This window comes from Heterocephalus glaber, unplaced genomic scaffold (genome assembly GCF_053883595.1).
Source record: "Heterocephalus glaber isolate CG9 unplaced genomic scaffold, H.glaber_assembly_v1.0 deba00001472, whole genome shotgun sequence".
NCBI lineage: Eukaryota > Metazoa > Chordata > Mammalia > Rodentia > Bathyergidae > Heterocephalus > Heterocephalus glaber.
In genome coordinates, this window is record NW_028258315.1 from 93,573,716 (window position 1) to 93,591,942 (window position 18,227).

At 42.1% G+C, this 18,227-nt stretch overlaps 1 protein-coding gene across 3 annotated transcripts in view; it reads left to right on the forward strand.

Annotated features, from left to right (window-relative positions):
- Positions 1-7,399: 7,399 nt before the first annotated feature.
- The window catches only part of LOC110345707 (uncharacterized), a 410,594-nt gene continuing 399,766 nt past the window's right edge, over positions 7,400-18,227 (forward strand). For all 3 annotated transcript variants that reach the window (XM_087181610.1, XM_087181607.1, XM_087181609.1), the window contains exon 1: positions 7,400-11,240. The gene's annotated coding sequence lies outside the window, so the exon portion shown is untranslated. The remainder of the gene's footprint in view (positions 11,241-18,227) is intronic.

Sequence of the window (18,227 nt, forward strand, 5' to 3'; positions counted from 1 at the left end):
TGGACTTTTTTTCTGACACAACTGAGTTGAAAATCAAATTAATTTTCAATCACCATGGACTTTTGACTTCATATTTTCAGTAGGACTCTGTATACTTTTAAGAGAATGTTTTTGTCCTCCTTTCTGTCTCTTCCCACTCCCGATTCTATGCTTTGGCATTTTGGCCTCCTGGGAAAAATTGTGTATTTTATTCATTCATTTATTTTGTTATTATTACACATAGAGTCAGATATGTATATTTCAGAATTTCAACTGCTTCTAACCTGCTCTATAAGATTTGGCAAACTAAATGGACGCTGAGTTCCAGGGTCTTGGTTTTTAAAATACAAACACTAATTGTTGTCTCCCAATGTTACTATAAGAATTAAAGGAAATAATCCAGGTAAAAATACCCCCTGTGTGGAGGACTCAGTAAGAGCTCACAGATGGTGATCTCTGTCCCTCTCTTTCTTTTCCCTCACTTATCTCAAGGGACAGTGGCTTGGCAATTGTCAAGGACTCTCAGGTGCATGCTGAGTGCTTTTGTTTGTAAGGTGTCCTGAGGAAGCATCCCACAGGGGACATGAGTCACTGCCACTGTGGACATGACAGCATCCTTGTTTGTGAAGAAATGTCAACCCCAGGCTCAGCATGGCTCTTCATGTATTGAAGGTAAATCACAAATGGAAGTCTGGAAGAACCTTAGGGAGAGCCTGAGGTTCTCAGGGTAAAATCTGTGCATCTCCTTTAGGTACCCCAAGAGTAGGAACTAGAAAGCCCCATGACAGGAAACTAAATAAAGAAGCAGCAATCTGCCTGGCTATATCATGACCATGTTCACCATCAGAATATCCAAAGTTCACAGCATCCAGAACATATGACAGAGTTTAATGTCTGAAAATATTTTATTCTTATAAACAACCGTACAGAGCAGAGAGCATTGCTCATTTTATCATCTCAGTTCTCGCAACTCTGACCCACAAGTATTATGTGCTGAATTCATGAACAGAGCAAGAGAAGCTCCTTGAGATGAAGCCAGCACAGCACTCAGTCTTTCTCTGGCTGGAGGCGGTGTGTAGACATTGCACATGTGGACGCTGTACTCAAAGCCCAGCCCTGGCCCTTCTTCGTTGAGTATGCAAGGGCACATTGGTTGTTTGACTTGCCTGAACTTCAGTTTCCACAGGTGAAAAGTGGGAGTCACTTTATGAGGTTGCTCTGAAGATTCAGTGAGGTAATGGACTAGGTATTCAAGCCAAAACTGAGGAGTCTGTCTTCTCTCAGGTTCTTCGTTCCTCTACCTTCTTCTCAAACGCTTGCTCCTCTGGCCCTTGTCATCTCAACAAAAGGTCCCATCTACCCACTTATTGTTCAGTCAGTAACTGGGTGTGTTCTGCCCTTGACTCTTCGCTGCCCTGTTGAGACAGACAAGAAACTTGACTTTCCAGTTTTCCCAAGGGGGCCTGGAGGGGGCGTGGTTTGGCCTGAGATCATCACACCCCGCCCCCAAACCCCCAGGGAGGGCTGGCCTGGGGTCCTCCTGGTGTTTAGGGGCCACTCTCCTCCAGGGCAGTCCCACAGGGTGCAGCTATTTGAAGAAGGGGTGGGGCCTTTCTGAAGAAGAGGGGCACCCAGGGGTGCCTAACATGAAGGATCTGGCCCACTGTTAACATCCACAGCCTCCTCACACCCCTGTCAGCTGTACTGAGCACAGCTTGGCTCTCCTGACAAGTCCTGTTTGGATCTCACCATTTTTCCCCAGAGGGGGCAGCTGTCAATCAGCTTGAGACAATTCTGTGCAGCTCTCTGGATGCTCCGCCAGTCACAGGCCTTCACTTGGACCAATCCGTAGGCCTGAATTTGCACCACTCACAGGCCTACATTTGGACCAATCACAGGCCTGCCGCTTCTATAAAAGCAGCACTCCCCTCACACTTCCAAGGTTAGTCTCAACAGCCCCCTCGGGATCCTGTTACAGACTCACTGGTGGTCCTGCAAATCTGCTTGTGATTTATTTTTCTGGGATGGTGGACTCAGACGGTCCTGTAAATCTGCCCAGGCTTCCTGAGTAGTGTGGACAGATCAGTTGTCTCAATAAAAGAGCAAAAGACGCTTGGGGTTATTAGCCCTGAAGAAATCCAGAGAACAGCAGCCACGGAAGATCAGTGACAAAAACTAGCACCCGGCAGGCTCCTGCTGGCGTTTGGCAAGAGCTGACCCTGCATGGCCGTGGCAGAGACCCTTGCCCGGCAGAGTCTGCCTGTGTCATCCAGCACCAGCTGTGTCAGCTGCTGGCATCCAGTGTTGTCCAGCAACATCTGGGGACAACAGGACCACTGACGGAGCTGCACTTGCTGATTCGTGATTGTCATGTGAAATCGGGCAAGAGGTTGGCAACACTATCATCATTCCCAGTCCCTCTGACCCTCAAATCTCTCAATTGTCCTTCCAAAACTCTTTACAGATCTGCCTGCTGGTTTCCATTTCTGCATTCAAATTCCATAGTCTGTCTGGGCAGCTGTAGTAGTCTCTGATTTTGCTCAGGCCACCTGCAGTCTCCTTTCTACATTACAAGCCAAGTGACCCTTTAGAAATGTGAGTCATATCACGGAACTGTAGTGCTTAAAATCTGCCACTGGCTTCCTGCTGCACATAGACTAGAATCAAAACCCTTCTCCTGGCTGCTGGCCACCATTCAGATAACAGTCAGAAAATATAATGTCTCCCACCCTCTTTCCTACTGATCCCTACATCCCAGCACACTGCTCCTCTCAGAGCTTGGTATATGTTGCTCCCTCTGGCTGGAATGCTTTCTCTTTCATCCTTTAGATTTTAAAATCTAAACCCAAAGCTCAATAATATATGGCTTGGAAAGGCTTTCCTGAGCTCCCTATCTGGTGGAGATACTTACCTCTGTAATTGTAAAGTTACCAAAAAAGACATATTTTTTAAGTTTTTTGTTTGATTAAAATAAAATTTAATTCAACTTTCTCTCTTTGTACAATGTTCTTTGTTCCTGTATGGAACACGTCACTTTCTATCTTGATTGGTTGTATCACAATGACTGCAAATTACAATGATTTAGGACTCAACAGTGCTACAGGATGTGGGACGGAAAGGCTAAGTCAGCTAGAACCCAGGACTTCGGCCTCCGCCTCCACTTCACCCGGGAATCTGTATTAGCATCTATTTTACCTGCTGGAGATCGGTAAGAGATTACTTTTGTTAAAAATTTGAAAATTGCTCTTTATCTTGGTTAAATTTTCTACCCAGATCCCTTAAAAATAGGATTTACTTCTGACTCATTCTTCCGTCTGCATACTACCTGGCCTAGCAGTAGACAAGCAGGCACTTCTGATTGGTTGAGCAGTGATAAGCCCTAGATATCAGGCCTTGCCCAGTGCTGATCTACTGCAAAGCCCTGTACTTGCTTATTGGGTCCCTTTTGCAATCAGATCCTTGGGTAGTGGGAGTGGAGGCTTTCCCCAGCAGCCTCATCACTGTCGGTATTAGCTTGTGGTAATTTTTGGTATTTTCTATACCATAAATTCTCTCTCTCTCTCATTTGAGTTTTGATTTACAGTTCTGGCTTACCTTTTCTAATCTGTTTACACTTCCTAACAACCTTCCATTCATCCTTTTCTCCCTTCAGGGAGTTTAACCAGATTGGCCAATTAGCACTTCCTTTTTAACAAACATAAATCTTTCACTCTACTCAAGTATGGAGGACACCTTGAAGTGATGAGATAAATCAGAACTTCCCTATAGATTTTCTTTATGTGGAGTGAGGGTATCATTTGAAGCAATTATATCAATAATGATAATGCTCACACAGGCATATATTTCATGGTTATTTCTCCACTGGGAGCTTTTTTTTCCAAGGACTGTGGTAACTTGTGAGATGTCTAAACTTGCCTGGAGGTTAGATGGTTTTTAATAACATTATGAATGTTAGTGCAAAGTAGGTTTAGACAAATTGTATGGTGTCTGTTCTGTTTCTGTGCTTCCTTCATAAGTTTTCTAGAATTACATATGATTATCATATATTCTAAAAGAAAGAATTTAATTTACCATCTTTCTAGATCACAGACAGTTCTGACCTCTCTGCTAATTAACTATTCAAATAAATTGGATGATAAATCTAAAACAGCTAATTGATAAAGTGTTGCTTTATTCTAAATGGGTATTACACTTTACTCCTTAGCTCTATTATTTATAGCATTTCTTGCTATATCTCATAATAAATTAGTGGTTTTGCTGAGACACTAAACTGTCTTTGTTTAACTGAGAAATAATAATCAAGTTGACTTTTGATGCACCAGTAATTTAAAGCTGTTCAGATGGGGTACCAGCATCAAACTGTGGTGTTCTTTTATCAAGACTAATTCCAATGTAATATTTTCATTTAGTTTTCACTAAAGCATTCAATTTGTATTTAAAAGACAGTCAGTATAGATTAAGAAAATGGTGTTAACTAATCATTAATGAACTTTCATTGTGGTGTAACAGTGCTCTCCTGACCATGAATTTTCTTGGACTGACATCCCACTACCCTGGTGTCAGCGAAAAAGACATTTGGGTGCTTTCTAGGGTCACACACCCAGGTTTCTAAGTATGGATGAATTGAGTGGTGGTCCACTATTTATTCTGACTATGCCAATGTAACTCAGTGTGTGGAGAACACATGCTATATAACCTAGTTGGATAGTCACGAGAATACCTAATAACAGTACTAGGAGGAAAATAAATACCTCTGAGGAAGTTTAGGTGAAATCCACCAGGAATCTAGAGAGAGTTGATCTTTTGTTCTCTTGACCTTGGAACAAGACCTAAAGAATTAAGATGACCAGGACAGTAGAAGACCAATTTTGGCAATCTACTGCTTTTCAATTGCTGCTGTAACAAAATACTGAAAACTTACTGGTTTAAACAGCATCCATTTATTATCTCACAGTTTCCATGCTCAGAGTTCTAGGATCTGAGCATGACTCAGTTGTTTTCCTCTTAGGTTTTTGCAAGGACAAAACTCTAGATGTCAGAAGATCTGAGTTCCTCTTTGGGGTTTCATGGGACGAATCCACTTTCAAGCTCATTCAGGTTATTGGCAGAATTCATTCACTTACTATAGGGGCTGAGGTCTCAATTTCCTTGGGGCTCTCTTACCTCCTTAAGACCACCTGTACTCCTCAGCTCATTGCATTTTCATCTCAAATATCTCCCTTCCCTTGCTATGGGATCTTTTTTTGACTCATCTGTAAAATGTTTTCTGCTTTAAAGGGCTGGTGTGATTAATTTGGAGACCCAGATAATTCAGTGTGGTTTCTCTATTTTCAAGTCCATAATCTAAATTATATTTGGAAAGAGTTCTTTGCCATATAATGTAGCCTATTCACAGGTTCCAGCCTTCAGGACATGGGCATATTTGAAGGCTATTATGCCTACTGAAATGAGAGAGAAGAGTAGAAATGGAAGAGCTCTTCACAGCAAATGTGAGGTGTCAGACATTTGCAGAGGAATGGAATAGAAAATGAGTCTAGAGGGAAAAATTGACCACTTCCTTCCCTGTATCCCAGAACACTTTACGAACCCTACAAAGTGTAAGTTCTAATGTGTTGTCTTCTCGTTTGCCTCTGGACCTGGCATTATTCAGTTTCACACTGCAAGGCCAAAATCTTGTCTTCCTTTCTACTAGGTAACTGATGCATATTTTTGAAGTCGAGTTGAAAGAAAGTGAAAACAATTGATGGTGAGAAAAAATAGCATTTCTTAGCTCAAGGAACCTTATGGCTTGTATCTAGATGCCCCCCCCCCCCAAGCCTAATGTGGTCATATGCAGGGCTTTTCAGAGGTGGCCAGATCTAGTGTGTGATGCTGGGATTAAGTGTGTGATGCTTTGATTGAGAGTGTCTGATTACTAAATTAATCCACTGACTAGCTTGGCATAGTTCTGGGAGTGGATAATGGGAAGGCCCACCCTGGGTGTGAGTGCTACCCACCATAAGGATGTGTAGTCTGGATAGAATACAAGGGACTGAAAGAGAGCTGCTGCTGTTGCTTGCTGCTTGCTACTTTGCTGCTTTGCTGCCTTCTGCCCACCATGAACTCTTTCTCCTCTGGAATGCCCCTCTGCCATGCCATCCTGCCTTGGAGCCAGCCAACTATGAACTGAAATCTCTACAGAGTGTGAGTCAAAATAAACCTTTCCTCTTTTAATCTTGGGTGTTGGTATTTTTTTCCCAGCAATAAGAAAAGTAACTAAGACAAAGAATAACTCTGTAAATACAGATTCTTGATCAGTTCAAGGCCAGCCTGGACTACCAGACCCTATCTTTAAATAAAAACATACAGATTCTCAGACAGTAGTGGTGGGGGGAAGATGATCTTAGCAGGGATCTTGGTGAGACTGGAGGCACACCATGGGGTAAACCCCTTCTTTCTCTGCCATGCTTGCTTCTTCCTGTCCTCTTAGACCTTGCACCACCTTGAAGTTGCCTATTTTGGTGTCATTGCTGTACTAGCATTTGATATTTTTGGCTGGTACTGTACATTGTTTTCCAGACTTCCCAGAAGTATCTACTCCTTCCACAGGGTAAATGGTTCCTCATGTCTTCAGTAACTGCTGTTTGGCTTCAGCTTACTATGTAAGAAGTGTTCATTTAATTTGTCAGGTTCAGTTGGACTAGTATATAATTACGTTACTATTTGAGGCTACATGGAGAATCTGTGCTTTGGAAGCTATCTTCTGTGGACGTGGTTGTTGTACTTCATATACCCTCTCTGAGGCTGAGTGTCCTCAGCCACAAAATGGGGATATAACAACTCATAGATAAGTGTGTAGATTAAATGGAAGCAAATAAGTGCTTAGCACTTACTTATAATTAAATTAGTTAATGATAAATCAATATGAGTTCTAATCACTTCCTCCAAATGACCATAGTCCATTATTCCCAGGTAAGGTGGCAGAATAGATGTATCTTTCATGTGACCTGGTGAGTGGGAAGAGTTAAGGCAACAAAGGAGAAACTATTTCAAGGACAGAAAGAGAAGATGAGCTCTTGGAACCAAAAAAGAGGTGACATGAAATATAAAAAGCATAGAGAAGCAAAAAGCCTACCCAGAACAAAGTCCAAAGCTGTTGCAGCTACAGCCCAGGCTCTCTGGGGGCAGGGACCCTGATGCCACATGTTGCAAACACTAGCTAAGCCCTGTTCATAAACAGTGGGCTGGCAATCCTAGCCTCAGAAGAAACTCATGGTTTTTGTAAGCAGTAAAACCAGTGTGGGGATTTGGTCTGAAGGTAACAGCTCCTGCATGGCAGGTGAGCTCTGGAGAAGAAATCCATGGTAGCTCATACCACATATTAGAGTTCTATACCTATGAGTCTTCTTCAGAAGAGGCATACTGCTTGTGCCTGAGATAATCTGAGGATTAGAAAAAGCAGCACTATCATAATTCTGGGTTTTTCAGGACACCGGTCACAGTGACTGGGTTGGAGACAATAGTCAGAGACAGTCAGGAGGTGGTAGAGAGCCAATCACAGAACTACTGGAAAGTTTAAGCAGCAGGGAGCTCAGGCTGTGGAAAAAAGGGTGGTGGGTGGCACACCTTCTGGAGTGAGGAGCGACTTGTCCTACGTGGCTTATGGGGGACAGGTGTGTGTGTGTGTGTGTGTGTGTGTGTGTGTGTTGGGTGAGTTTTGAGAGTAAAGGCCCAGACCAGTAGTTTGCTCATTTCCCACAGCAGTTTGCTCTAGCACAGAACTTGGAACTCCATGGTATATTTGTCTAACATGTTTAGGGATATACCTTCACTTGGACATTTGTCACACCCCCACCCCACATGAACAAACTAGGAGGCTTCTGCAGCTTTGTGGCACATGAACCTACCTGGTGAGAGTGGAGGCACACCACAGAATGAACTGCTTCTTTCTCTGTAATACTAGGTTGAACCTACTTGGTTCATGTGTCACAAAGCTAGAGTGTGCACTGGGGAAAAAACCCTCAGGTGTGGATATAGCACTGCTGCAGACAACATACCATTCAATATACCTGCTTAGCAGGAAATATGGGGCAGGGCTCACCCTACCCAACTGCAACTTGCTACCTCCCTAAGACCTGTTGGATTCCAGTATTACAATAATGGAAAAGAAGCTTCTCCAGTCCAAGACCTCAACTAGGAGGAAGTTTTTTGATTTGTTTTTCTTTTTCCTTTTTTTTTTCCTAAAGAAAATCTAATTTTATTTCTTTTTTAAATTTCTTCAATTGGATTTTTATCTTTCATTCTTTTCTGTTCTTCTCTTTTTCTTTTCCTATTTAAAAATCTTGCTTAATTTCTTTTTTCTCTTTCCCAACATCTTTTTTATTATTTTATTATCACTTATGCCAGTTAACCTTGATTGTCAACTTGACTGAATGAAAAGACTCATGGACAGGTAACTGGATTGTAAGGGCACTAAACTCATCCATGGGTTTGTAGGTAAATGAGATCTAGGAGGTGGGGTTTATATGGAGAAAGTGGGTCATGGTGTTATGACCTTACAGACTGGACTCTCATTGTTCCTTGGATGCTTCCTCTGCATCTCTTTCCAACCTACTCTTCTTCCTGGATGCCATAAGTATCTTTTCTCCCCCATGCTCTTCCACCATGATGTTTCTGTCTTTGAGACAGCTAACAGTGGACTGGAACATCTGAAAATGTGAGCCAAAATAAACCTCTCCTCTTCATGTTTTGGGTATCAGGCACTTTTTCCCACCAATGGGAAAGCTAACTAGTACAGAAAATTAGTACCAAGAAATGGGGTTGTTGCTATGACTATACCTGATCATCTAGCTTAGAAGCCTTTGGGATTGGCTTGGGGGAGGAATTTCGAAAAGTTTACAAAAGGAGGCTAGAGAAAACCTTGACTGTTATAAGCAGAGCTTGATGGGCTCAGAAGACCAAAATGTGATAGGAATATGGAGAGTAAAGGCCAGCCTTCCTAATGTTTCAGTTGGGAAGGAGGACTGTATTGGGAATTGTACTACAGACCATTTGTATTACATTTGGCAGTGAATTTGTCTATATTTTGTCCATGCCCTAAAACTTTGTGTGAAGCTGAGTTTAAAAGTGATAGACTAACTAATCTGGTAGAGGAAATTGCAAGGAAACCCAACATTCAGGCTGTAGCATGGGTACCATTGGCTACCTTTAACCAGATTTATAGTGAGAATCAGGAACACAAAGCAGAGGTGAAAGATTTGAAAACTTGAATTTTAGCCAGAAAAGGAGCACATTCTTTAGTATAGTTATTAAACAGATGTTAGTATAGTTAGAGGTTAGTATAGTTACTAACAGTGCTGTCAGAAAGAAATCAAATATTTTAAACCAGGGACAAGAAGAAAGATGTCTTGAGGGTATATCAGAAATCACCAAGACCCCACCTATTACAGTATCAAAATGCAAAAGTATAAATCTTTCATTTGAGAAGAGAGCCCCTTGGCTCCTACTCAAGAAGGGCTCACTGGGAATTGGTCTCCTGGCATTTGTGTCATCATGCTTAGTAATCCAGGCACTCACAGGCTGCAGCCATGGTCCAAGGTGGCCTGGCAACTCCTTGAGCTGATGGGAAATCTTGGTATGTTCCACTTGATTCTGGTTGTACAGGTATGCAGCACACAAGAGTTAGTTCACAGAGCCTTTCACTTAGATTTCAAAGAAAGGCCTGAGAGATCAGGCAATGTGTCACAGAGTCAGAGTTCCTACTAGGAGCCCCTGAGTTGCAAGGCATGAAGAAGTCATGATAGTGAAGCCAAAACTGCAATGGAGATCCTAGGAAGTTGGAGATGTCAGTTGTTGCACCCAGTGAGAGAGAACCAACCAGAGACCAATATTAAATCTGCACAGGAATTTATTACCGGCTGGGACCCGAGCTGAGCATCAGACTCGAGCCTCGACTGGGGGTTGACAAACATGTTTTATACACCTTTGAGGCCAACAGTTTCTAGGCCTCCCTATGGGATAGAACTAGTAAAGCGAGCAAAAGGTACAGAAGCAGAGCGTCCTGCTGTTAGAACATTTGTAAAACAATAGTTGATTAATTGTTATTTCTAAAGAGACTTTCTAAGGGGAGGAGGTTTTTAAGCTTCCTCCTTCTGAGTTCATCTAAAGGGCAGGCAGGTGGGTCAAGCAGCAGCATGGAGTCTTGTTAACTAGGGTCCTTCATCAGTAATGTGGGATGTCTGCCAAGGAAATACACGAGGCCCCGAGTGAAGCTAGCTCAAGACCTCAGGGTGGAGCCGTCTATGCCCTCTGAAATTCACACCTCACCATTGTGTTCTCTGGATGCCTGACATAGAGCTACAGGGCTTAATGTTTTCCCTGTTGAATTTTGGAGTTACTTTGGCCCAATTCTATTCTATTCCTCTCTTCTACCATTTTGGAATGGGAGTGTTTATTCTGTGCCATCACATCAGGGGTGAGATATCATTTGCTTTTTAAATTTTATGGGTGTATGTGTGTACAAATAAGAGCTTGCCTTGAGGCTCAAAGGTGATTTTGGACTTTGGCTTTGGAGCAACTCTGATGCTATGAGATTTTGGGGGAGGCGTTAATGTGTTTTCGGTTGTATGTGGGATAGCTATTCCATGTTGGGTAGATTTATGACCTCATTATTGTGCTTATTTGGAGATTAATTGTGGACAGACAAGTGGGTCAATGGAGTCCAAATAATAAGATCCCCCAAAGCAAAAATATCTTTTTGCAGTCCATAGTACCTCCCACTTAGGTGTGGTGGATTAACTCATTATCAACTTGGAATGCCCAGGTGAATTGTGTCAGCATGGATCTGGGCATGGAAGGCCCACCTGAGGACTGTTGCCCATGGAATAAAAGGAGAACTGGAGGGGAAGATTTTATCCTGTTGAGTTTCCTGGAAAGGCTTGCTGTGGCTGGTTTTCCTGATATGAACTCGGCTATTCTCGTCAGAGGAGCTTGGGTCCTCCCTGTCACTGGCAATGACTGCTGTTCTCCTCAGGGGAGCTCTGGTCTTTACCTTGAGCGTCGCTTCCTGACTCCAGTGCAGATCCCTCAGCCTGGTGGCACAGACTCTTCACCCTGCTGTTGCACTTTCTGGCTTCCACCACTGGCTCTTGGGCCTTCCAAATGCAGATCCTTGATACAGACTTGCGTGAGACATTGCCTTGGGCTCTAGGCCTCCGGCTGGATGTTTCGGGTCTCTAGTGTGTGGACAGATCTCTTGCGCTCCTCTGCATTTGACTTTCTGGGTGAGTATTATAAAATAATCCTATAAATTATATGTCCTGTATTACATCTATTACCTTACAGACTGTGACTACAAAAGTAGATGCTCAATAATATTAATAGATTGAATATGTTTACAGTTTTATCCTGAATTTGGGAACTTGATACAGTTGAAAATGGACAATACTGTGGGTTGGCGTTTCTTTAGATCAGAGCCTGTCAGAGGTTTCCCATGAGGTCTTGGGGACCGACGGCCTCTCCCTGCTCCTGTCTGGCACCCTTGCTACCACAGCCCATGTTGCCCTCCATCAGCTTCACCCAATGAGCCAACTCAAAATAGGTACTTGAGCATCTCTGTCATGTTCTCAGAGACCCTCTTAGTTTTGTTGCTCAGTTCTCGTGTTTTACCCTTATCTTCTTTGCTAATATTGACTTTTAAAAACTAGGCCTGACTTCTGTGGTAGAAACGTATTTCAGGAGCTAGCGGAAAGAAAGCAAACTTTTTTTTCTTTGTTTTTCCTTCTTGATTGCACTGAAATTGTGATTATTTTGTGAGGATTGATGGAGAGATCATGAGCACCCTCACAGGGGCCACAGGTAGACCAGTTCACACCCATGATACCCACGATAGAGGTTTTTAATGTGTGTTGCTGATTCTTTATGTACGTAGCTCTCAGAGGCGTCTCCTAAAACACTTGCCCCTCAACTTAAGTTCCAGAGCATTTCCCACATGGGTCCAAGGACAGTGTGCCTTCCAGCTCTCCTTAAACCACTGAGCATTCTTTAGGAGCAGCTGACGAGGGTAGGGGAGAATTATGTGACTCTGATCCTTTGCTCTTGACAACCTTCCTTATGTGTGATGAAATATAAATAGTATAAACCATGACTCACGATTAAACCTGGAGGAGAAATGACAGTGAGATTCATAAATTAACATCCAATGTATTTTCTGCAGTGATTGCGGGATTAGGGGAGCTCACTCACCTGTAGTTAGCAGTGACAGATGATCTCTGAAGAATTGTTATTCAGTTTTCAATGACAATATTAAGAAAAATATTAAATACTTCACAGAACCACGAATGCAGCATTTGGTAAAGTGTCTTTTTTCCCACTGTCTTTTTAAAAGAATCACATGGTCCCATCATTACCTGAACTTCTTGGCATACTAATTAACTCTGATTTAAAACAGCCATTATTTTTAGAGTTAAGCTTAGTGAACATTGTCTAATATTATTATGTGACCATTAATATGACTAGGGAAAAATGAGATAAGAAAAAGAAGAAGGCAGTAATTAAGATGAGTAATTTGGTAACAAAGTTGAACTAAAGCAGGTTGGTGCCTCTTCAGCATGTGATAATGTATGTTATTAGCACAATTTATCTTTCAAACTAAAGGACTGTACTTATCCCTAGGCCCCTCTCTGTTAAACTTTTGTCTTTATAGTTAATGGTAAATGGAGTGGGAGACTTTGGAATGAGTCAGGAATTTTGACCTTTGAATGTTTTACGAAACTAGATCTTGGTACTTATAAGTAACAAGGGGAAAAATTCAGAATACATTCAATGAGGGAAAAGAAATTTGGGACAAAATACCATAGAACCCCAGGCAAAATGTCTTTTCTTGTTCTTGAAAAGCATTGGCAACAAGCTACAGGTCATGGCCTGACCTCACTGTTGAAGGTCAATGAGATCATGAATGCTTTCCATGACTGACAGCAACGTTCCTCCTCCACTCAATGAGGGGAGGAGTGCATTTCTTGTGATGAAGACACCCCACCCAACTAGAAGAAGAAATTAAGTCTGGATGTTTTGTCTAAGTGGTTCCATTATGTTGATGTGTTAGGAATTATTTTAAGAGCTAGAGATTTACCAAGCAGCAAGATAGGTGAAATCCCTACTCTCCAGAATGGCAGGGATAAAAAATGAGTAAACACAAGAGCGATAAAATAGCAGTGCTATGAAGTAAAAAGCGGAAGGATGCTGCGCAGTGTGAATGGGAAATGGCTTTAGAGATGTCGGGGAAAGGGTGTCTGAGGAGGTGGAGTGTAAGCAAGGCCCAAACAATACCCACTTGCCTTTCCAAGACACGTCAGTCTAGGAGGTTAGGGCAGCAGAAGGCGTGGAGGCTAAAGTTGCTGATATTCTAAAGCACACAGATTGAGTAACAGCTGCTACAGACAAGGAGTGGAGCGCAAGAACGGCCTGAACTCTTCAACTCTGAGAAAATCAATTGTAGTGCTCCGTTTACCCCATGACAGATTAATGGAGGCAACAGAAGTAGGGTACTGTTTGATGAGGCTGCCCTGGAGGCATGTTCTGTAGCATAGCTTTATTAAGTCAGAGCTAATTATCAATACCCCTCTTTTAAAATGTCCCAGTTTCCTTTAGTTGGGGACGCCCTGGCTTCCTGGGATCAGCGTGGTTCTCGGAGACAGCTGTCCTCACTTGCTGGGTGAGGTCATGGTTTCTGCACCCTCCGCCCCTCCTCTCCCGTCCTGCTCATCACATGGGTCAGAACACGAGTGGATGGAAGCCCCAGTTATCTTGAGCTTGGTTCTCATAGAGAAGTGTGTCACTTCCCCTTATGGAAATTACCATTAATTATTAAGAGGAACATCTCTGACGTGATGCATTCTTTGTTGTCACTGCCAAGAATGGGATGGTGATGAATACTTGCTCCTTGGATGGAATACAGCAAAGTGCAGGGTAGAAAAGGCAGCTCAGCACTTGAGAAAAGGAGACAGACTATTGAATACCTCGGATTCTCTTTCTCTCCCCCACCTCGCATTGAAAATAAAGTCACTGAGTTGGGAAATGAAAGTAAGTTTTACAAACCTTGCAGATAACAAGACACTTTAGGCTTCCTCTTTGTTTTAATTTAATCTGTTGAGTTTGGTTGTGTATGTACTGGTATTATCTTTGGAGCCATCTGCTTTCCTTGTATACTTTCCTGTATGCTTTTAGGGTAACCTTGTGTAAGTGTCTAGGTCTTCCCTAGAAGCATGCCAGGGCTTGGAACCTTCCTAACCAGGGCCCCCATCCATTAGAACCCAAACTCTAGAAGCAACCAGTCCAGGCAGATGGTGTGGAGGCTGGGCCATGCTATCCAGAGCCCGGCTACTTTTAGATGCTTTTCTTCTGGCCTATTCAACTAACAGTCTCATTGTCACAACATAGCTGCTGCAACTTCAAACATCTCATCCGACTTCATGATGGAAAGGGTGGGGGAAGGATGGTGTCAGCAGGCTATTTCCTTTTCGTTAGCAAAGAAAAATCTTCCCCAGAAAATTTCAAACTGTAAGGAAATCTGGGAAAAAGAGTATTTGGTTTAAGGAGACTGGAGTTCTAGAAGCTGGAACAGAGAATATAATGTCTCCACTTAGCTGGATGAAAACTATATCGATGGCCACGAGTTACAGTGGGAAATGTTTCTGTACATAGGAACGTGGCGTCCTGCACAGTCACAAGTCACAGTGGGACACCAGGCTTGAAGGCAGACTGGGAGGGATGTGGGTCCTTGCAATCCAGACCTTGCAAACTTCTGCTGTGAGACTACAGCTGCCTCCATGCCTCAGTTTGCTTTGAACTTTGCCAATAAATCAGTGGCTCCTGTTCGGGGTCTCTTGGAGCATCTATCACTCTGAGTAAAGGCAGAGAAGATATATTTGATCTCAGGGTCTGTCTCTGCCAAAGGAGGATATAGTACTCCAACACAGGGTGAGATATTTGCTTTTAGCTGGAACCCAAGCAATTAACAACCTTTTATTATAAGATGCCAAAGGGCATTATTTTAATCACTGAGGTAAAAATAAAAATTGCCACCATGTTCAGAAGAACCCTGGCATCCTTTCCTCACGGATTAATAGTTATTTATCCTTGGTCTTTACCTCCTCAATCTCATTTTAAAAATGACTATTATCTGCTTGAAAACTATATCCGGCTTTTAAAATCACTGTGGATCTTTTATGACTTTTCCCCCATTAAAAAAATTGAGATATTTATGTCCAGTGGAGACCTAACATATTAAATATACCATTCAATCAAGGCTCAGGGCAATTCCAGTATTCCCGAATGTTCTTTTATGTCCCTTCTCCCTTTTTCATCTCTCTTCTTCTCCAGGAGAAACAACCTACCAATCTGATTTTTATCATCAAAGTTAGTTTTGTCTATTCTAGAAATTCATATGTATGGAATCATTCAGAATGTACCTTTACTTTTGGCTTCTTTCAATCAGCATATTTTTTTTGAGATTAAGACACGTTGTTATGTCAGTAGATTATTCCCTTTTATTGCTCGTTAGTGTTTGATTGTATGGCTGTACCATAATTTATGTATTGCTATCTTGATGACAAACACCTGGCTTATTCCTAGCTTTTAGCTATTATGAATAATTCTGCCATAGACATCTGTGTACAAGTCTTCAGTGGAAAAATATTTTCATTTCTCTTAAGTAAAAAGCTAGAAATGGAATTGCTGCCTTATAGAATATTGCATGTTTGATGTTTTAAGAAACTGTCAAGAAGTTTTCCAAAGTTGTCCCATTTTACACTCTCACCATGAGTGTGTGCCTGCTCCAAGTTGCTCCATATTCTCTCCAGTACTTCGTATTGTCAGTCTTTTCAGTTTTGTGGTGGATGAGTTTATGTTTATAGAATCATCTAGAATCATTTTTCCCCTGTGATAGAAGATAGGGCTCTGACATCTATTCTTTATTCAAATATGCAAAATGATAATGCTTGGAGAATCTGCTACACTTTCAAATTCAGATGGTCTTGATTTCTGGCTCACCCTGCTCTGTCTATTTGAGTAGAGAATGTACTCTGTTTACTGACAAAGCATGGTTTAGAATCACAATTTCTGTGACAGTCGCAAGTTAATTATCACTGATTTTTTCATTTATTAAAAACCTATAGTACCTGGTCACAGGTTCATATAAATTCTTCATGTGTAAAAAAACCAGTAGTACCCACAATCTGGGATTAATGTGCAAGTGAAAAGAATTTGAATATTATAGTACTTGAAAGAGTATCTAGTCACTTTATATTAGTTATAATATATAGTGATGATATAGCTTAACTCCATTTCCATTGTGATCTTTCGTACTCTGGACTGGCCATTCATTGAGTGCTTACCGTATGAGGGACCTCGGTTGGGCACTGGGGACAGCAACATGAGTAAGACAGATGTGGTGTCTGTTCTCATGAGCCTTTCAACCCGGTGTGTGTGGGGGAGACATTGCAAACCTTAACAGGTGGTGACTAAGACAGGCTAAAATCCAAAGGCCAGGTTCCATACGGGGAGTCAGAGAAAGGCTTTCTGAAGAAGTGAGATTTCAACTGGGCCAGAATCCAAAGGTGTGGAACAGTTGAATGGGTGGTAGACTCATTAAAGGCTGGGACTTATATATGCATGTTAAGGCAGAAAGCTGAGTGACAGTAGAGAAGATGAATGATTACTGAGGATCTGTAATGTCATTTAAGGGGCAAGAACTGAAAACCAGCATGTAGCAAGCAAATGCTTCCTGAATGAACGATTGAAAGAAAGAATGGAATAAATATATTCACTGAGGACCAAAAACACCAGGCAGCATCCGGGTGTGGCCTGCCAGATGTCAATCCCAAGTTTTCTGTTCACTCAAGGCATATATGGAGCACCTACTGCGTGCGCTAATTACCGAAATGCTTCTGGAAGCCCCTCTCCTCTCAGGGCAGTCAGGAGGCTGACCTGGACAGGGACTCCTGAAGCTGGAAGGCTGTGGGGATGTACTGGCAGGTGGAGGAAGCCACTGAAATGAGAGGAGAGGAGCCCCTGGGTGGGGGAAGATGAGGACTGCAAACCAGGGAAGGATGCCCAGCAGTTCTCCATATTGATAGTCGTGAGGGCGCCGAGAGCAGGTGGGTCCAATCACTACACATTTACTGGGAGCCAGGATCAATGCCCAGCCACGCTGTCACGGGGATGTGGGAGGTCAGGTCCAGAGGGGCCACCTGTGCTGGAGGTGGGTCATCAGGTGTGGGGGAAAAGCCCAGGAACAAATGGGGAGTGCTGCTCCCTAACACTGCCTGGAGAAGGTGGTCCCCCGGCTGGGTCTTCAAGCTGCTTGAGGGTCGCAGACATGAAAACAAGGCAAGGGACTGAGGGAATGCTTGGCAGAAGTGTAAGAGGATGTGGTGTAGTGTGTCTCTTAACGGTCTTGCTGAGTCTGGCCTCTTGGAGCTCAGCTGGGCTATTTGGGAAGGGAATTACACTTTTAGTCTGCACCACCTCTTGGGGTAGTGAATTTCCATAAGGTTTCCACTTCACTGCAGAAGATATACTTCCTTTTATTTGCTCTAGATTTCCCTAAATGCTTTCTGGTTTAATACTGTCTTCCTCTAGCTATATACTTTTCCTTCTTTAACCTAAATATTCAAGCTTCCTAAAAAAAAAAAAAAATCACCTGAAACCTTATTCTTACACATGTGCATGCACATACACACACACAGATTTTTTTTTATTGGGATGTTTATTGACACAGAAAATACAAATTTATGTAAATATGTGATACACAATATTTTTATTGGAAATATATTCAGGTAGTAAAATTTTATGAAGTTCAAAAATGAAAGGACAGTTATATTTCTTCTTTGGAAATCCCTTGTCAAAGAATTAAGACTCAAGAAAAGAGGTTTGCTTTGTATTTAAATATTAAGATAGATTTGTTAAAAATGTGTCATTCCAGAAATGCTGGTGAAAATCAAGATTACCATGAAGCTTACATGGGATTTTGAGTTAACCACCCAAACTAATTAAGCAAAATTATCCTAATTTGTTTATTATGTTAATGATCTGAATTAATTTATAGTAATTTAGCATGTATTACTAAAGATTTATTATGTTTCCTACTAAATGACTTAAGAGCTATAAATCCCATGGTTAAATGTAATTAGTGGAGACATATTTATCGAAAGGGATAATTACATCTGATAAAAGTTCTTCAGTTAGGCTTAATTAAAACAGATTATTCCCCC